This window comes from Somniosus microcephalus, chromosome 7 (assembly GCF_052327205.1).
Source record: "Somniosus microcephalus isolate GS21.2 chromosome 7, FLI_Smic_1.0, whole genome shotgun sequence".
NCBI lineage: Eukaryota > Metazoa > Chordata > Chondrichthyes > Squaliformes > Somniosidae > Somniosus > Somniosus microcephalus.
Genome location: NC_140993.1, coordinates 106,390,341 through 106,412,264, shown reverse-complemented (window position 1 = coordinate 106,412,264; position 21,924 = coordinate 106,390,341). Strand labels below are relative to the sequence as shown.

Below are 21,924 nucleotides of genomic sequence, written 5' to 3'. Positions count from 1 at the left end.
TGGGCGTGTGCGCTGTGAGGAGGATGCCGAGAAACTCCAGTATGATTTGGACAGGTTGGGTGATTGGGCAGAAGCATGGCAAATGCAGTATAATGTGGATAAATGCAAGGTTATCCACTTTGGTGGCAAAAACAGGAAGGCAGATTATTATCTGAACGGCAATAGATTGGGAGAAGGGGAAGTGCAACGAGACCTGGGTGTCCTTGTGCACCAGTCGCTGAAGGTAAGCATGCAGGTGCAGCAGGCGGTTAAGAAGGCAAATGGTATGTTGGCCTTCATAGTGAGAGGGTTCGAGTACAAGAACAACGATGTCTTGCTGCAGTTGTACAGGGCCTTGGTGAGACCATGCCTTGAGTATTGTGTGCAGTTTTGGTCACCTTATCTGAGGAAGGATATTCTTGCCATGGAGGGAGTGCGGCAAAGATTCACCAGACTGATACCTGGGATGGCAGGAATGACATATGAGGAGAGATTGGGTCGATTGGGCTTATACTCGCTGGAGTTTAGAAGAATGAGAGGGGATCTCATGGAAACTTATAAAATTCTAACAGGACTGGACAGACTGGATGCAGGAAGGATGTTCCTGATGGCCGGGGAGTCCAGAACCAGGGGTCACAGTCTAAGGATAAGGAGAAAGCCATTTAGGACAGAGATGAGGAGGAATTTCTTCACCCAGAGTGTGGTGAACCTGTGGAATTCTCTACCATAGAAGGCAGTGGAGGCCAATTCATTAAATATATTCAAGAAGGGGTTGGATATATTTCTTAAGTCTAAAGGGATCAAGGGATATGTGGAGAAGGCAGGGACAGGTTACTGAAATTGGATGATCAGCCATGATCTCATTGAATGGCGGAGCAGGCTCGAGGGGCCGAATGGCCTACTCCTGCTCCTATCTTTTATGTTTCTATTGTAGGAATTGATGTAATCCTAACTAATAACTGAGGTCAACTCAGGAGAACAATCAAACAGGTCTTTAATGTAGGATTTGACGAATTCCAGAAAACAGCAGAGATCGACACAGGAGAGCCATTGTACAGGTCTTTACCAAACGGGGATGCCACGAGGACTGCCTGGGCAGCCCCGTGGATTGCAACGTGACGTCATCGCGTTTGCCCACGTTTTCCCGCGCTTGGGTAGTCACATGATTTGCAACGTAACGTCATCGCGTTTGCCCGCGCTCTTAATGGGACCACGCCCAATACATGCAAACTCTATATACAAAACCCAGTAATGCCCAACACAATGGTACAGGTTTAGGCTGGTGTTAGAACATCGTTAAAGAGAATTATATACAGTTGGTTAGATTAACTCAGTGGTACCGCCACACCATCACATTTTTATTAAGCCTTGCAATATAATAGAAATCTAAGCTCAGTTCAAGAGTCCGAGATGTCACCTTCCCCACCAATTTTCTTCCTTTTTCATCTGAATGCATTAATTCATTAACAACGTACAGTTCCACAGCCTACTCGTTGCCTTTCAATATCTCATCCATGTCTATAATTACTCATGACAGCAGGTCAACATTCTATACAGCATCACAGCCATGCTCAATCACGTACTTCCATGGGTAGAGTTTGCCAGTGGCAAACTGAACTAGGACCCCAATTGATTCTGACATCTCTTATGCCTCAGATCAGCTACTTTATAACAGACTGTAAATGAAAACCCAAGATCTTTCTGACTCTATACTGCAGCCGTTTACAGGGTAAATACACTAAGCCACTTGGGGAAGCTATGCAAAGGCTTTTTGGTGGTATCAAAATTCTCCTGACATTACACATGAGCTAACTAAAAAAAGTCATGAAACACTGGTAAAGTGCATTTTACAAACAATCAATAATCTTAAAAATCTGGCAAGCAAAACAAATTATTTTTGCTAAGCTTATTTCACTTAATAAACTGAAAGCACTGAAAATCCAAGATGGTTATTGCTGAAAAATGAAGGCATGCCAAGATCATAGCAAAATGAAAAAAATCTTTCAAAAGAACAAACTTCTTTAGTGACACAAGCAGATTCTATATTCGCAGAATCAAAATTTGGAGTCAAGATTGATTGGCAGGTCAACGATCTCTGATATTTTCACAGAAATATCAAAATAGCTCAACACTTCCGATAACACCAAATGCAAGAGAGGAACAGCTAAAGAAAGCTCTCTGCGTGATACAGGGATGAGACACCCTGTCAGTTCATAGTCAATGATGAAATGTTGCATTCACAGGCTTAAGGCCTGACAGAAAAACTGGGTGTGCAGAATTTGTTCTGCAGCAATGGAAACTTCAAAATTAGATACGGTGTCAAGAACTGCAAGAGCCATGCAATTAACTCCACTGATGACATGCATATCCCTTTATGACATCAAGATGTTCCCATACAATGTGACAGCATCAACTTTGATAACTTATGAAAGTGATCTATTTTTCAAGGTGGAACAAAACTGCAACGTTATTGTTGAGCCCATGCCAATACATTGTGCATTAATCCAACCAGAGCAGAGAAAGTTAAATCTTTGGTTGTTTAGAAATATGTTCACTTCCCTTGCTTCAAGAAAACCTTTGACCAGAGACCCGAGTAGCATCAAACAGTGCAGCTTGGATAGCCAGCATCATGTTTGAAGAAAAGCTGTACAATTTCAGCTGACACCTTCAACTACACTTTTCGCTACTGAACATAGCAGTCCACTTCCAGTCCCTGGATGCTGTGATCATTCAAAACTTTAAGGTGCCATAGTGCAAGCAGCAAAGATCTACTGAAATGTGCAGAACAAATTTGCCCACCTAACTTATGTAAAGCAGATATGTTACTATGCAAAACTAGAAGAGGCAACAAATAATCCATAACTTGTTAATGAAGCAAGAATAGTGCAGTGCACTCAGTTCCAAGTTACAGTTAAAGCATTTAAAATGTAATGCTCCAGAAACTTGCGCACATAATCTAGGCTAACACTTCAGTGCAGTACTGAGGAAGTGCTACGCTTTCGGAAGTGCCGTCTTTTGGATGAAACATTAAACCAAAGTACTGCCTGTCCTTTCAGGTGGACGTAAAAGATCCCATGGCACAATTTGAAGTAATAGAATTCTTCCAGTGTCCTGGTCAACATTTAACCCTCAACCAACACCACTAAAAAACGATTATTTAGTCATTTATCTCATTACTGTTTGTTGAACCTTGCTGTGCACAAACTGGCTGCTGCATCTCTTTACATTACACAAGGGATGTCCCAAGGTTGTGAATAGCCCTATATAAAATGCAAATGTATTCTTTAAACTGTATGATAACTGCCGTGTCAAGTATTTTAATATTCATTGTTAAATGAAAGTTCATCAATACTGTATTTTTGCATTTGAATGTTAAATATGATAACTTGATGACACCCTGACAAAAATCATGGTGGCAATTTTATCCAGTGCAGCTGTATGTTTCAATCAATAAAATCAAAAAGAAAAATCAATCAGTCAACATGCAGTGTTAACAAGACACGATAATACTTTGCAGTTTACAGAAAAATAAACAAGTGAGTCACAGCCTGCAAAATTCACTCTCTTTGGGCTTGGTTTCATGCTCAATTTCATTGTGACTTTTCTTGGTACACAATGGAAGTCTCATTGTTCATAAGAAATAGGAGCAGGAATAGGTCACTTGGCCCCTCGAGCCTGCTACGCCATTCAAGAAGATCATGGCTGATCTTGGCCTCAAAGCCACTTCCCCGCCCGCTCCCCATAATCCTTCACTCCCTTATCTTGCAAAAATTTGTCTATCTGCACCTTAAATGTATTTAATGACCCAGCCTCCACAACTCTCTGGGGCAGAGAATTCCACAGATTTACAACCCTCAGAAGAAATTCCTCCTCATCTCAGTTCTAAAAGGGCGACCCTTTATTCTAAAACTGTGCCCGAGTTCTAGATTTCCCCACGAGGGGAAACATCCTCTCTGCATCTACCTTGTCGTGCCCCCTCAGTATCTTATATGTTTCAATAAGAACACCTCTCATTCTTCTAAATTCCAATGAGTATAGGCCCAGCCTGCTCAACCTTTCCTCATAAGTCAACCCCCTCATCTCTGGAATTAACCTAGTGAATCGTCTCTGAACTGCCTCTAATGCAAGTATAATTCCCTATGGTTGCATTGTTTGAAACAGCTAAAAGGGAAAAGAAGAGATTATGTCAGCTGATCTACACTAAATACCACCTGCAACTGAACAGACTGCTAGAGATTTTTTTTAAACTTCTACCTCAAACACCTAAACTATCCCTTTAGGAAATAATTTTCTCTACAGAGCAAAAGAACACTTCAAATAGGCCTTCCAATTTGGCAACAGACCAGCAAAGGAATACTGCAAGTTCCAACCCCTCTGGTAAGGAGATGCATCTTGCCTGAACAGTGTGAAATAGGAAAAACACTAATTTACTGTGTGTCACAGCTCTTGACTAAAGATGAACAATGAATGCTAACCAAATTGCTATTTTTTTGAACAGACATGTTTCACTAAAATATTACTTAAGTAGATTTAACAAAATAGACAAACTGAAAAAGTTGTTTATTGCCAACTTATATTTTCATTGTATAACATTTTAACCACTCATTAGAAACTACATCAAGTTACCTGATAAACAGCTATACTGGTGTCATGTGGTAAAATTATACAGTTTTTAAATTGCTAAATGAGACACACATCAGATGCCGTTGCTATATTAAATTTTAGAGGTTGTAATGGTATCTATTAATTGCAGTCAAATTAATGCATTCCGATCTGCACTGGTTGGTGTACATCAGATCCACTTCAGGATATCACCAATCATCATCATGATATATAGCTTAACAATGGACTTGAACCTAAATCCTGTTTTTTACCTACCACCTCTCGATGTTATACCACATATAGCAACTGCATTTCCCCAATGTCAAGTGTGGCTTTGCTTCAACTTTGTTTGGCCCAGAGGTTCCCATACACATGGGCCAAAACAAATATTAGTGAATAGTATAACCATAATATTTAATTTTGTTTTTCGGGAAAGATCTCCATTTTCAGAAATCAGATACACAAACTCATACTATGCCCAGTTATTTATTTATTTATAAAGGGTTCTTTCCCTCTATTTTTCCTTCATGCAACATGGGCAGCCACGGCAATTGGCAACCTGCTCCCAGACCGTCACAATTCTGCCTTGAATCTGGCAACTAGATGATGTATTAGAGCAGTCATGGGATGATTCTCATTCCCTGATCACTGGTCAGCAGCTCAACAATGTAACATAACTGAGATCAGAAACTTAGCAGGTGGTTGGAGGGAAGGGAGGAACCCCACATGCAATCCCATATTCCACCATAGCATGATGTTTCAACACACCTGTTCACCAGAATTATTCGTTTTTAAAGGAATTCAACATCTGACTAAAGTTTGTTAGACTTTAGCCAATCTTTAAAAGTTACTGAAGTGAGTAGAACAATAAAGTATTTCCCCACCCAATCTCCTTGATGGTACATTTAACCATTTGAACAATCTGTGGCTCAATTCCACATCCAGCAGTATATTTATCAACTGAGCTATTGGGAGTGGTTATGCTCAGGATTTTTAAACAAAGGATTTAGGTACTTTTAAAGAAATGGTAATATAGGAACAGGAGTCGGCCATTCAGCCCCTCAAGCCTGTTCTGCCATTCAATTAGATCATTGCTGATCTGTATCTTAACTCCATTTACCCACCTTGGTTCCATATCCCTTAATGCCTAACAAAAAGCTATCAATTTCAGTTTTGACATTTTCAATTGACCTAGACTCAACAGGATTTTGGGGAAAAGAGTTTCAGATTTCCACTACCCGTTGTGTGAAAAAGTGCTGCCTGACATCACCACTGAAATCCCTTGTTCTGGACTCCCCCACCAGAGGAAAAGTGTCTATCTACCTTATCAAGTCCTTTAATCATCTTAAACACCTCAATTAGATCAACCCTTAATCTTCTATACTTCAGGGAATACAAGCCAAGTCTACACAACCTGTCCTCATAAATTTAACCTTTTCATATCATTCTGGTTAATCTGCACTGCACCCCCTCCAAGGCCAATATATCTTTCCTGAGCTGCAGTGCCCAAAACTGAACGCAGTACTCCAGATGCTGTCTAACCAGAGTGTTATATAACTAACATATCTTCCAATTGTTTGTATTCCAGCCCCCTTGAGACAAAGGCCAACATACCATTAGCCTTTTTAATTACTTTTTGTACCTGTCCACTAGATTTTTAGTGATTTCTGTACATGGATGCCTAAATCTCTGCTTCTCCACAGTTCCTAGCTTCTCATCATTTAGAAAATACTCTGATCTATCTTTCTTAGATCCAAAATGGATAACCTTACGTTTACCCACGTTGAACTCCATTTTAATCTATCAATGTCTGTTTGCAACTTTCTGCTCCCATCTAAACTATTTAATGTGCCACCTAACTTAGTGTAGTCAGCAAACTTGGATATATGGCTCTCTATTCTTTCGGCTAAGTCATTTATCAATATAGTGAAAAGCTGAGGCCCCATTACAGATCCCTGGGGGACACCACTAGTCACATCCTGCCAATTTGAATATATACACCTATTATCCCTCCTCTCTGTCTCCTAACTCCTAACCAATTCCCTACCCAGGTCATATGATTTAGCTATGAACACTAATAGCAGTCAGCTTTAAATAATTTAATTTCTCAAAGGATTACATCAGAGTGATTCAAAAAAACTTTACAAGTTTGAGTCTGTGAAATAGGAACAGAAGGCAATATTTAACTGTTGGAACATTACGTACTATTTTTAGATGCACGGGTCGATTTAGAGAAGAAAATTCATTACTGAAATATCTGACTAAAACATCTGGAAGTACAGTTATAGCTTGATTAAAAAGTCATTATTTACTATAGAGCCTGTGCCGGCTCTTTGAAAAAGCTATCCAATTAGTCCCACTCTCCTGCTCTTTCCCCATAGCCCTGAAAATTCTTCCTTTTCAAGTATATATCCAATTCCCTTTTGAAAGTTACTAATACATCTGTTCGTTAAGAGCATAAACACTGGCAGAGACCTACTGGGCCTAATGGCCAGTTTCTGTGCTGTAAAATTCTGTGTGTATATTACCAAAGAGTTATAATGAAATTTGGAGCAAAGAATTCTCACCACCACTCTACTTCTGATGGGCGAATAGTGACAGTCAATTAACACTGTGTACTTTCACCTCTACATCTGGGTTTAAATCCAATCCTGATTGATGCTATTTCCTTGTTGCTAGAAAAGTTCTTTTTGAATGAAGTTTGGGTCAGTTCCAACCTGGTTCACAGTGGGCTCAAGTTCATAACATCAACTGCCCATAATTTAGCACTAAATTAGTCTCAGGGAGGGCACTAAATCTATCCAGTGTGAGCAGTTGAAAATTCACACTTGTGCAATAAAGGGAGATACGTTGCGTTAGTACAGAAAGGGCTTTACTCTGCACGACCCTACACTATACCTGGGAGTGATCAATGCTGAGAATGGGTAACAAAAAGGAATACTGCTGCACTCCAATAATGGACATAAAATTCAAGGACATAAAATTCATCACAAAAGTGCCGATGCCTTGTTTGCTAGAATATATACAATTGATTAAAAAAAACAATCAATCAATCTCGGACTAAGCTGGTGTCATAAATGTAAGTAACATCTTTGCTTACCCAAACTCAAAATTTTGAAGAAGATTAAAAGCATAAATATTACAATATTAAAATTCAATTTGTGTATTCAGGGAAAATTCCTACTGCCAAAAAATACATTGCAAATTCTGAAATGTAAATTTGCTCAGATTTCTTCCCCCTCCCCCCCCCGCCAAAAAAAAAAAAAATCACACATTTTCGATCAATCTTCCATTTTCTTAAAATTATCTGATTTTCAAAGGATACTCAAGATGACATTTAGAAAATTAACACCTTTTATGCAGAGATATCTTTCTTTAAATAAAAAAGGGACAATGCAGCAACTTACCAAGCCATTATAAAATTCCAATTTAAATCAATGCCAAAGAAAGTAAGTGCAGGGCAGGACCTCGTCTCCACATGGACTGTGCGGTGGTCACTTCTACCAATACTGTCATGGACAGATGCATCTGCGACAGGTAGATTGGTGAGGACGAGGTCAAATAGGTTTTTCCCTTCTATTGGATTTATTAGTGACTCTTATATTTATGGCCCTTAACTCTGGTCTCACCAACAAGTGGAAACATCTTCTCTACGCCTACCCAATCAAACTTTCATAATCTTAAAGACCTCTATCAGGACACCCCTGAGTCTTTTTTCTAGAGAAAAGAGCCCCAACCTGTTCAATCTTTCATGATGGGTAAAACCTCTCAGTTCTGGTATCATTCTAATAAATCTTTTTTGCACATTCAGTTTGACCTCTATATCAGTGGCAGGGCAAAATACGGCTCGTGGGCCGAATTCAGGCCACCAATGGATTCTATCCGGCCCATCAAGGCCTGGCTTCGAGCTTCAAACGTCCTCAGCACCTGACCCCTGGCCTGACCCCACCCCATATGAACTCGGGAGTCAACATAGCAACAGGCCTTAGAGACAAGAGGCGAAGATACCGAGACCAGCGGCTGAGCTGGACAGAAGGTAGCTGGGAGTCGCAGATTGGGCCACAACCGCCCATGGAGGGCCTTTTAACCGACAGCAGCGCAGCCCCTTAACCGGTAGAGAGTGGCGAGTGCAGCAGCAGGGAGGGTGCAGGCCCGTCACCCCCCAAGACCAGGCCCAACCCCCAGTGAAGGGGTGACTGATGAATGATACCCGTTAACCAATTATTAACTACCACCTAACTAATTAATGCAAAACTGGTGTTTACTAATTAGCATCTTAATTATCTCAAATTTAGTTATTTACCACTGATTATTTACACTAACTGATAATTACTAAATTCGTTTACAGATTTATTCACTAACTTAACACCCTCTGCTCATTAGGCAATTGGTGAGCAGTTTAATCGTGCTAGTTACTGTACTAATTACACAGCTATTAATAACAGCCCGCTGAATTATTTATTTAACACTAATTTTTACAAGTGTTCGACTTATTTACTGATCACAGACTATTTATTTACTACTACCTTAACACACACCCTGCTCATCAAGCAATTGGTTGGCAATTTAAATTGTGCTTATTAATTTACTAATTGCATGAGTATTGTTCCCTAATTTTGTAACCTCATACTAATATATTTATTAATGTGACACAAATTCTCTGCTCACGTTCAATCAGTTGAATGATTATTACTTTAATGATTTCACGTTTAACAGTTCACCCATATAATAAAACACTTTTTTGTCAATGAATCACGAATTGACTGAGGGTGAAATTTTGCAAGTGGAAAAAAAATCTCTACTAGGATTTTGTAATGTGATAGTCCAAACAATAAATTAAACATATTCTGGAATATGCTCAGGATGGAGCACATTCAGGGATCACTGTGGTTAATGGACTGTAGTCTAATTGAAGCTTTCATCTTGACTATACATCTTGTGAATGGCAAGTTTCAACACCAGCTGCTTATAGTCAAGTTTCGACAGAAGCAAGTGGGGTAAATATTTTTTGCTTGCATAGAATGTACAGCACAGAAACAGGCTATTCGGCCCAACTGTTCTATGCCAGTGTTTATAAGAACATAAGAAATAGGAGCAGGAATAGTCGTTTGGCCCCTTGAGCCTGCTCCGCCATTCAAATAAGAACATGGCTGACCTTGTCGAGTAACCAGTTTTACAGTTTTAATTATGGTATAATAATATTAATGGCTAAGATAGGTTTTGGGTAAACCGGTATCATGTTCATTAGCATGTTAATAAGTGTTGTTACTTTTATTAAGTGTGGAAACGACATGAAGGGTTCTTTAACGACATGAAGCCTGCAAAGGCATATAGACAGGTTAAGTGAGTGGGCAATAAGTTGGCAGATGGAGTATAATGTGGGGAAATGTGAGGTTATTCACTTTGGTAGGAAGAATAGAAAAACAGAATTTTTTTTAAATGGCGAGAAACTATTAAATGTTGGTGTTCAGAGAGTTTTAGGTGTCCTCGTACAGGAAACACAGGTTAGCATGCAGGCACAGCAAGCAATTAGGAAGGCAAATGGCATTTTGGCCTTTATTGCAAGGGGGTTAGAGTACCAGAGTAAGGAAGTCTTACTACAAGTGTACAGGGCTTTGGTGAGACCACACCTGGAGTACTATGCGCAGGTTCACTAGATTGATCCCTGGGGTGAGAGTGTTGTCCTATGAGGAGAGATTGAGTAAATTGGGTCTATACTCTCGAGTTTAGAAGAATGAGAGGTGATCTCATTGAAACATACAATATTCTGAGGAGGATTGATAGGGTAGATGCCGAGAGGTTGTTTCCCCTGGCTGGAGAGTATAGAACTCGGGGGCATAGTCTCAGGATAAGGGGTTTAAGACCAAGAGGAGGAGGAATTTCTTCACTCAGAGGGTTGTGAATCTTTGGAATTCTCTACCCGAAAGGGCTGTGGATGCCGAGTCGTTGAGTATATTCAAGGCTGAGCTGGATAGATTTTTGGACTCTAGAGGAATCAGGGGATATGGGGATCGGGCGGGAAAGTGGAGTTGAGGTTGAAGATCAGCCATGAGGGTGATGGTCGAAGGTTGTTTTTGTGACTGGAAGCCTGTGTCCAGTGGTGTACCGCAGAGATCGGTGCTGGGTCCCTTGCTGTTTGTAGTGTACATTAATGATTTAGATATGAATGTAGGAGGTATGATCAGTAAGTTTGCAGATGACATGAAAATTGGTGGCGTGGTAAATAGCGAGGAGGGAAGCCTCAGGCTACAGGACGATATAGACGGGTTGATTAGATGGGCAGAACAGTGGCAAATGGAAATTAACCCTGAAAAGTGTGAGGTGATGCATTTTGGGAGGACTAACAAGGCAAGGGAATACACAATGAATGGTAGGGCCCTAGGAAGGGCAGAGAATCAGAGGGACCTTGGTGTGCATGTACATAGATCCCTGAAGGCAGCAGGACAGGTAGATAAGAAGGCATATGGGATACTTGCCTTCATTAGCCGAGGCATAGAATAGAAGAGCAGGGAGGTTATGATGGAGCTGTACAAAACGCTAGTTAGACCACAGCTGGAATACTGTGTGCAGTTCTGGTCGCCACACTATAGGAAGGATGTGATTGCACTGGAGAGGGTGCAGAGGAGATTCACCAGGATGTTACCTGGGCTGGAGCGTTTCAGCTATGAAGAGAGACTGGAAAGGCTGGGGTTGTTTTCCTTGGAGCAGAGAAGGCTGAGGGGGGACCTGATTGAGGTGTACAAAATTATGAGGGGCATAGATAGGGTAGATAGAAAGGAACTTTTCCCCTTAGTAGAGGGGTCAATAACCAGGGGGCATAGTTTCAAGGTAAGGGGCTGGAGGTTTAGAGGGGATTTGAGGAAAAACTTTTTCCACTCAGAGGGTGGTTGGAATCTGGAACTCACTGCCTGAAAGGGTGGTAGAGGCAGGAACCCTCACAACATTCAAGAATCATTTAGATGAACACTTGATACGCCATAGCATACAAGGCTACGGACCAAGTGCTGGAAAATGGGATTAGAATAGATAGGGCTCGATGGCCGGTGCGGACACGATGGGCCTCTTTCTGTGCTGTATGACTATGATCTTACTGAATGGCGGAGCAGGCTCGAAGGGCCATATGGCCTACTCCCGCTCCTAATTCTTATGTTATGTTCTTAGTTATACAATAAAATGTCGATGTAGATAGGTCTTTCTACCCTATCTATGCCCCTCATAATTTTGTACACCTCAATCAGGTCCCCCCTCAGCCTTCTCTGCTCCAAGGAAAACAACCCCAGCCTGTCCAGTCTCTCTTCATAGCTGAAACGCTCCAGCCCAGGTAACATCCTGGTGAATCTCCTCTGCACCCTCTCCAATGCAATCACATCCTTCCTATAGTGTGGCGACCAGAACTGCACACAGTAAGCACTTGGTCCGTAGCCTTGTATGCTATGGCGTTTCAAGTGTTCATCTAAATGCTTCTTGAATGTTGTGAGGGTTCCTGCCTCTATCACCCTTTCAGGCAGTGAGTTCCAGATTCCAACCACCGGCTGGGTGAAAAAGTCTTTCCTCAAATCCCCTCTAAACCTCCTGCCTCTTACCTTGAAACTATGCCCCCTGGTTATTGACCCCTCTACTAAGGGGAAAAGTTCCTTTCTTTCTACCCTATCTATGCCCCTACCTATAGGGTCCTACCATTCATTATGTATCCCCTTGCCTTGCTAGTCCCCCAAAATGCATCACCTCACACTTTTCAGGGTTAATTTCCATTTGCCACTGTTCTGCCCATCTAATCAACCCGTCGATATCATCCTGTAGCCTGAGGCTTCCCTCCTCGCTATTTACCACTCCACCAATTTTAAAGGTAGCTGTTGTTAACACAATTCATTGTGCCCACGGCCCTCAACAGCTCACCAAAACTTGTCAAGTGGCCCTCCAGCCCAAATAATTGCTCACCCCTGCTCTATATCCTTTTTATAATATGTAGACCAGAACTGTTCACTGTACTCCAACTGTGGTCTAACCAAGGTTCTATACGTTTAACATCATTTCGTTGCTTTTCAATTCTATACCTCTAGAGATGAACCCCAGTGCTGTGTTTGCTTCTTAAGGCCTTACTAACCTGCGTCGCTACTTTTAGTGATTTGTGTATCTGTATCCCAGAGCCCCCTGTTCCTCTACCCCATTTCGGCACTTATTTTCCAAGGAGTATGTGGCCTCCTTATTCTTCCTATCAAAATATACCACCTCACACTTGTCTATATTGAAGTTCATTTGCCAATTACATACCCATCCTGCAAGTTAGAAACATAGAAAAATAGGAGCAGGTGTAGGCCATTCGGCCCTTTGAGCCTGCTCCACCATTCAATATGTCATGGCTGATCCTCTATCTCAATACCATATTCCCACTCTCTCCCCATACCCCTAACAGGCCATTTGTGTCTAGAAATCTATCTATCTCCTTCTTAAATATATTCAGTGACTTGGCCTCCACAGCCTTCTGTGGTAGAAAATTCCACAGGTTCACCACCCTCTGAGTGAAGAAATTTCCCCTCATCTCAGTCCTAAATGTCCTACGCCATATCTGTAGTGTATGTACCTTTAAGAGGAACTATGTTTTTTTGAAGCCCCTGTGTACTGTAGTACCGGTAGTGACCACTCGGGTATATAAGCCTGTATAGCGTCTTGTATAGTTAGTTCACCTCCAGACTTTGTTCAGTAAACACTTGGTAAATCAACTCCTGCATTCCGTGTCTCCATTAACACACGGATTCAACAGTGACGACGAGTTAGAAACGAACTTACCTGCAATTCAGCAGCACCTCAAGGAGATCGATTCCTCAGACGAAGGTCAAAGAAAAAAAAAACTGTGATTTCACCAGCTAAACGGGCTGGTGGCAGGTAGTGCACTGATCCTTCCTGGGCGGCGGGCTGTGGCTCGATCGGGTGGCTCTGCAGCGGGGCCGGGCAGCGAGTCGGAAAGCAGAAGCAAACAGAGACAGAGGGTGGAGCACTCAGAAGACGGCAGGCGCTGCAAAGCAGGTCGGCGTTCGGACCGAGCAGAGGGAGGGGAAAGTCCCAGAGAGTCCGACGGGAACGATTCTCCAAGTGACGGAGAAACTGTTTAAAATATATGAGTAAATAATAAAAAAAAAATTTTAATAGAAATACCGCGGAGAACAGCGTTGGCAGCAGCAGCAGCGGCGGGAGGCGCCATCTTGACTCGGCAGGGAAGAAGGAAAAGCGCGGGAGGCGCCATTTTTGATTTTCAGGATGCCTAAGACTGGCAATATTACTGCTTTCGATAGTGATATAGAGGATTTGACCACATATGTGGAAAGAGTGGAGGTATATTGCAAGGCGAATGAAGTAGCGGATGATAAAAAGGCATCGGTACTTCTAAATCTGATGGGCACAAGGACATATGGGCTGTTACAAAACTTGATCACTCCAGCCAAACTGATGGACAAGAATTTTAAGGAGATTGTTGATACCCTACAGGAGCACTTAAACCCAACACCGCTGCTGATAGCGGAACGATTCAAATTCTTCAGGAGGAATCAGCACAAGAATGAAAGTAACGCTGATTACCTCACCGAATTACGAAAGCTGTCAAAGCACTGCCAATTCGGGGCAGGACTGGCAGATTCTCTACGAGACAAATTCGTCTGCGGTCTCCTAAGCGAAGGAACACAGAAAAGACTACTTTCTGAGAAAGATTTGACACTGGACAAGGCTTTCAGTGTGGCTGTATCATACGAAGCAGCAGCAAGAGGAGCTGCAGAGATACAGCAAAAGCCACAGGACTTTGGCACCCATGAAATGACACGGGGTTTCGAGAGATGTTATCGCTGCGGCAGATCCACCCATGAGCAGAGGGACTGCTGGTTCAAAGACAAAGCATGCAGGCAATGCGGAAAGATGTGACACATTGCACGTGTATGCAGATCTGGAAAAAAATCCGCTGACAGTAAAAAGGTCAATAAGGAAAAGTACAGAAAGGTACAAATGATGACGGACAGTAGCTCCGAAGACCAGAAGAGCGATAGCGACTCCGGAAACAAGAGACTAAGCTGTCTCAAATTACATAATGTAATTGCCAAAGAAGATTACCAGACCATTTGGGTTACCCTCACGATAGCGGGGTCCCCAGTTAAAATGGGGCTAGATACAGGATCAGCTCTGACCGTCATAAGTCGACGGGATTACGAGCGGCTATTTCCGCATATACCTTTGAAAGACACGTCCATTATCTTGAAGACATATACGGGGCAGAAAGTATACCCCAGAGGGAAAATAAGGGTGCCTGTCGTATACAACGGCAAGGAAATACAGAAGTTGTATTTATACGTTCTGCAAGATGGTGGTCCACCGTTGTTGGGACGTGAATGGGTCAGAAAGATATGTTTAGACTGGCACTCCATTCAGGCACTGACGGTGACCAGTAAGAAAAAAAATGATGACGTCGTCATACCTGGACGATTAAAAGAAATCTTGGCTAACGCCAAAGAAGTGTTTCAACAGGAACTAGGAACCCTGAAAAGGCGCCACCGCCTCAATAAAAGTGGAAGATGCGGCAATTCCCAAGTTTTTTAAGGCAAGGCCGGTGCCATACACAATTCATCCAGTCGAGGCAGAGCTGGAGAATTTGGAAAAAGCAGGCGTGTTATCCAAGGTAGATTGGAGCGAGTGGGCAACACCCATCATCCCGGTCATGAAGAAAACGTTGAATAATGATAAATCTGAAGAACAGAGAAAAATTCGCATCTGTGGGGACTTCAAGGTGACTGTAAACCCAGTTCTTCACACGGTACAGTATCCTCTTCCGAGGATAGAAGATATTTTCGCCTCACTATCCGGAGGGAAACGTTTCACCAAAATTGACTTGGCACAGGCATATCTACAGATGGAGGTTGAGGAGGCCTCTAAAAGGTATCTCATGATAACCACACACAAAGGCCTGTACCAGTACAATCGACTGGTTTTCGGAGTAGCATCAGCTCCAGCTATCTGGCAAAGAGCTATGGAGCAAGTCCTGCAAGGGATTCCGGGGACTCAATGCTACCTAGACGACATCCTTGTAACAGGAGAAAATGACAACGAGCACCTTACCAATTTGGAGAAGGCGCTCACGAGGCTGAGAGAACGGGGCCTACGAGCAAATCGCCCCAAGTGCGAATTTTTCCAGAAACAAATATCATATTGTGGCCATGTCATTAACGAAGAAGGGTTGCATAAGTCACCTGAAAATATTGAAGCGGTCGTAAAAGCCCCAGCGCCTGAAAATGTCTCACAATTAAGGTCGTTCCTGGGATTAATAAATTACTATCATAAATTTTTACCTAACTTGTCAACGGTTCTGCACCCTCTTAACGCACTGCTACAAACGGGAGTAATTTGGAAATGGAGCGAAGACTGTAAACGTGCCTTCCATAAATGCAAAGGCTTGATCACATCCAAGGAAGTGTTGGCTCATTACAACCCATCACTGCCAATCAGACTGGCGTGCGATGCATCCCCTTACGGCGTGGGAGCGGTATTATCGCATAGATTCCCTGATGGCTCGGAGCGGCCGATAGCTTTTGCGTCACACTCATTGAACTCAGCTGAGCGTAACTATGCCCAGATCGACAGGGAGGCACTCAGCCTGGTGTGGGGGGTGAAGAAATTCAACCATTACCTACACGGACAAAAATTTACCTTGTTGACTGACCATCAACCCCTCGTCTCCATATTCAACCCTAAAAAGGGCGTTCCCATTATGACAGCGCAAAGGCTACAGAGGTGGTCCCTTTTCCTAGGGGCACACCAATATGACATAGAATACAAAGAAACAAAACAGCATGGGAATGCTGACGGGTTATCGTGCCTACCGTTGCCAACGGTAGAAGAGGCGCCTACAGTGGACCCAGTGGAGATGTTCCACTCGACCATAGTGGAATGTCTACCAGTGACAAATTCTACCATTGAAAAGGAAACGAGAAATGACCCGACTCTCTCACGAGTCTATGATTTAACGGTGAAGGGATGGCCAGCACATGGCGAACCACTGTTGCCAGCATTCTCGCAAAGAAGAGAACAGCTGTCAGTGTGCCGAGGAACCTTGATGTGTGGATCCAGAGTGGTGATTCCACCCAAACTCCAGGATAAAGTGCTAAAGGAGCTTCACGAGGGGCATCTGGGTGGAGTGAAAATGAAGAACTTAGCCAGAGCGTTTGTGTGGTGGCCAGGTATCGATGGAGACATCGAAGAAATGACCAAGAGCTGTCTAGGATGCCAGAAGGTCCAAAACGCCCCACCACAAGCCCCTCTACATCCATGGGAGTGGCCCTCATCTCCATGGCAAAGGGTACATATCGACTTTGCTGGTCCATTTATGGACTCAATGTTCTTAATCGCGGTGGATGCACACTCCAAGTGGCCGGAGGTAATAAAGATGTCCTCCACCACCACGGGAAAAACCACAGTATTAAGGACCATATTCGCCAGGAATGGGCTGCCTGAACAGATCTGTTCTGATAATGGACCGCAATTTGTATCCGAAGAATTCAAGAGGTTCTTAAAAAAACAATGGGGTTAAGCACTACACGTCCGCCCCATACCATCCCGCCACCAATGGATTAGCTGAAAGGTTTGTCCAGACCTTCAAGAAGGCCATAAAGGCCATGGGTAATGAAGACATAAATCTACAACATAAGGTAGATAACTTCTTGTTTGCGTACAGGAATGCAACACGTGGTTACAAACCAAACCCCCGCCATGATGTTTTTCAATAGAAGACTAAGATGCCGGCTGGATTTGATCAAGCCAAACATCAGAAGGGACGTAGAGAACCGGCAATTTCAAAGCATGAATGAAAGGCCAACTGGAACCTTCCAGATAGGTCAACAAGTTTTGGCCCGGGACTACCGTACCGAGAAATGGCAGCCTGGAACTATTTGCACACGACTAGGACCGCTGATGTATACCGTGGACATTGGAGAAAGCATAATAAGGCGCCATGCTGACCAGATCATAGAGTCATCCGAAAAGGGACAACCTACACCACAACTCTATACGCCTAGTGATGAAGCAGAGATACCCATAGTATCTACCTCCGATCCGGTGATACTGGAACCAGATGAACCCGACACTGGCATTCAAGCCGAATCGACCTTGCCAAAAGAACCTACTACACCACTGAGGCGTTATCCGGACCGAGTCAGGAAGCCTCCAGAGAGACTGAATTTGTAATTGATTAACTTCAGCAAATGTGTAGATTATTGTTCATTAAATAACATTTTCACAAGATTACTTAAAATGTTATGTACTATTTATCTAAAAGGGGAGGCATTGTAGTGTATGTACCTTTAAGAGGAACTATGTTTTTTTGAAGCCCCTGTGTACTGTAGTACCGGTAGTGACCACTCGGGTATATAAGCCTGTATAGCGTCTTGTATAGTTAGTTCACCTCCAGACTTTGTTCAGTAAACACTTGGTAAATCAACTCCTGCATTCCGTGTCTCCATTAACACACGGATTCAACAGTATCCTGAAACTGTGACCCCTCATTCTAGACCCCCCAGCCAGGGGAAACATCCTCCCTGTATCCAGTCTGTCTAGCCCTGTCAGAGGTCTCGTGGTGATGGGGAGGTCAGAGGCCTCGGGGCTGGGGGGCTGTCAGGGGGAAGAGCGGAAAGGTCGGGGCCTCGGGGGTGTCCAATCACTGAGTTTAGTGAGGCAGGATTGCTGGATCCAGCAGGTAAGTGGAAAGGCACGTACCTCTTGGATCCAGCAGTCCTCGCCTCCCTTTGGCTGGTGGGTTCCCCGAGGCTTGGGAAACCTGCCCACCCAGAGTTAAATTTAAAATGGTGGATAACCATGAGGCACGGAGCCTCATTAAAATATTTAAAGTGCCAACCCACCTCCTGCAAGCAGGTTGGCTGCCCGTCCCCCGACCCGCCTCTGTTAATACCGGAAAATGGGCGGGTTGGGAGCCGTGATTCAGATTTCTAACAGTTCAAACTCCCACCTGTCCCCAACCCACTTGTTTTATAGGGTTAAAATCCCCCCCATATTAATTATTCAACAACTCTGTCATTTCTTTATTTTCATTTGCAATATTACCCGCATCTGTTTTTAAAGGGCCCATATCACCCTTGACTATCCTTTTTCTTCTAATATAATAGCAAAAACTGTGCTAATCTTGATATCCCTCACAAATTTATTTTCGTATTCCTTTTTGCAGCTCTTCTATCTTGTTTGTCTTCCTTTGCTGTTCTTTATATCTCTCCTCGTCCACAGAATTTACATTATTCTTTGCACTTTTATATGCTCTTTCCTTTAGTTTTATGTTAGAACGTAAGAAAGAGCAGAAGTTTATTAACGTCTTCCTGTATTTTGTCGTAGCCCTCCTCTGTATTAACTATACCACCCAATTTAGTGTCGTCTGCAAATTTTGAAATTGTTCTTCCGATTCCAGAGTCCAAATCGTTCATGTAAATGGTGAATAGCACCGATCCTTATGGAATACTACTTCCCACCTCTTGCCAGTCTGAGTAACTACCTTTAACCCCCCTACTCTCTGTTTTCTGTTTTGTAGCCAGCTTGCTATCAATTCTGCTACTTTTCCTCTGACTCCAGATGTTCTGACCTTAGTCATGAGTCTACTCTATCAAAGGCCTTTTTGAAAATCCAAATATATTATGTCTATTGCATTACCCTTAACTATCTTTCCTGTTACTTCTTCAAAGATTTCAATAAGGTTGGTCAAGCATGTCCTTCCATTTTGAAATCCGTGCTGACTATTCTTTATGATGTTTTCAGTTTCTAGATGTTTTTCTATTACATCTTTAAGTAAGGATTCCACTGGCCCAAAATCTGCGATCAGAGGCTTCCCGCGGGCGGATGCCTCCGACCTGTAAAAAATCTACACATTTACCATGTGGCCCAAGAGATACGGAGGCTTGCGATCCTGAGCCTCTCCAGGTCCATGCGGGCAGTGGCCCACGTATCCCAGGGGTACATGTGGTTCGCAAGCGCCCCTGGGATCACGTGGGCCAGCCCAACCAACAAATAAAGTATGGAACTCCCATAAGCATGAATGGGAATCACATCATAAATACACAAACACATTAAATATATATTTTTTAATTACATATTTAAAATTAATTAAAATGCCATTTAATTAAATATTTTAAACAAAAATTTAATTTTTTGCAATTTTTAAAATTTGTTTTAACGGGGTTAAAAATAAACTTACCTTTTTGGACAGGGTTTTTAATGTATAAATGATTGATAAAATTTTATTTTTCTATTTTTTTTAAAACTCTTATGCTGGTAAAAGCAGGCCAATTAAGAGTTGGGAGCAGATGAGATAAGGAACGTGTTACATGCCATGAAGCTTAGTCTTTGGGCTAGACTGGCTGTAATGGAAATGTGCTGGAGGGGAGTGACCGTGTTAGGTCAGAAGGAATCCAATCAAGGGAAAAAGAGGCAGATTTGAGTTCACTACAGGCACAGAATTATACAAAAGCAGACATTTAGGCCGCGATTTTATCGGCATTGAGGAGGCGGGTCAAGGGTCAAAATAGTTTTGATCTACAGCAGGTTTCGATCCCGCCATCAATCTGCCTCCAAACAATTTTCCCAAGTGTCGTGTCCCCGATTTGCGCATGGACCCGACACCTAGCGGCGGGAAGAGGATTAAAGCCACTCACCTTCCTGTTAACAAGTACTTGATAGTTGTTAACAGGCTCTTTCTCAATTTTGCCGCTTCTGCCTCGGGGCTCCCGATGTCCTGACACCACGCCAGGTAAGTGTGGCGTGTTGTGAGTCTGCTGTAGTGTTTCTGCATTGATGACAGCTGCAGAAGTGGAGTGAAGGATCCAATGGTACACTGGTGAGTTGCAGAGGTAAGAAAATGTTGGGGGAATCATTTTTAATGTATTTACACTTATGTAGGTTACAAGGTTTGAAATCGATGTCTAGTCCCACCTCATTGGGAGAACCTCTCTCACCAGTGACAATCGCTTCTGTAACCTCACATGCAGCTGCCATCTGTTCTAGCCTATGGAGGGAGTCACTGGAGAGCCTGGGTGCAAGAGCTCACCTTTGTACAGTGATTGTCAGTGTTTACAGCGCCTCAATGCTGTCAAACACAGAGAAATGAGCTGTCAAATAAAACTTGTGCGTGGTCCCTTTAAGAAAACCAGCAGATGACACGTCATTAAATGACGTCATCTGACCGGCTTCCTCTGATAGTTATATCTTAGATTTTTATTGCTACATTCTGGTTGGGTAGATTTTCTGCTAATTGAAATGGGGGATAAAAATAAAGTGGGGCCATAAGGTTTTGCATAATGTGATTGGTGAACAACAAATTCAGTCAATTAGAAAGGAGAAAAACTGCAGAGACCTAACCAGAAACAAAGAAAAAAATTCTATCATGACTAAGATAACAGACACAAGAAATGCTATTGTAAAAATGATCACGCTAACAGTGAAAACACACCATAATCTACCTGCAATTCATTAAAAAAGCCTCATGCAAGTGAGTAGTAATCGTCATGCTCTTGCATGCATGTTGCTGCATATTATCAAATTGTATTTAGCATTACAGTACAGCATACAGTAAAACTAAATTCATCAGTACTTCACACTGATGACTTTCAGTACTTTGGCCTTGAAACTACACTATGGAGCATCAGTGTAACAATACATTCATCAGAGGTGCCTCTCAGTTGTTTTAGTGAAGGTGTTGACCCAATTAATCTAAACAGGTAATTTCAAGGCCTTTGTGTTTCTATACACCCACGTCTGTGCATTCTAGAACAATTAATGTTCTGCATCTGCTTTTGCAATATGTATTTCAGTTAATTATAGCCATCTTTTTTCCCCCCAGATATTCTTTCACCATTTGTTAACCTGGTCAGTTTTTTACATTACTTGCTTAATGGCAAGTTTCACCATTTTTTGTTTTACTTACTGTCAAGTTTTTCTCAATATATAAAGTTCCATAAATGTTTATTACTGAGTCAATCTTTCCATTTCCATTTCACTAAAATGAAATTCATCAGCCTAACCTCAAAAGCATTATCAAGTTTCACCACTGAACATCCGCAATCTGGGCAACACTGGCGTCAATACACTATGCTCAACAGCATGATGTTGACTTGTATCTTCAGTTCCACACACAATCCAGCCTTGACACTGAGTGTATGGCCAGTCCTTCCCTTGATGGGAAGAAGGAAAAATTGTCACACTTCTAATCAACAACAACATTAGCAGAATCCTGTGAACATGTTGCTTAACAGTGGGCCAGGAATGCTGCATGACATTTAAAAGTGTAGAAACATAGAATAATTCAAAATTGAATTAATA

At 42.4% G+C, this 21,924-nt stretch overlaps 1 protein-coding gene across 3 annotated transcripts in view; it reads right to left on the bottom strand.

The window, feature by feature from the left end:
* The window catches only part of rock1 (Rho-associated, coiled-coil containing protein kinase 1), a 245,316-nt gene that overhangs the window by 203,842 nt on the left and 19,550 nt on the right, over positions 1 to 21,924 (bottom strand). The gene's annotated exons all lie outside the window — the stretch shown is intronic.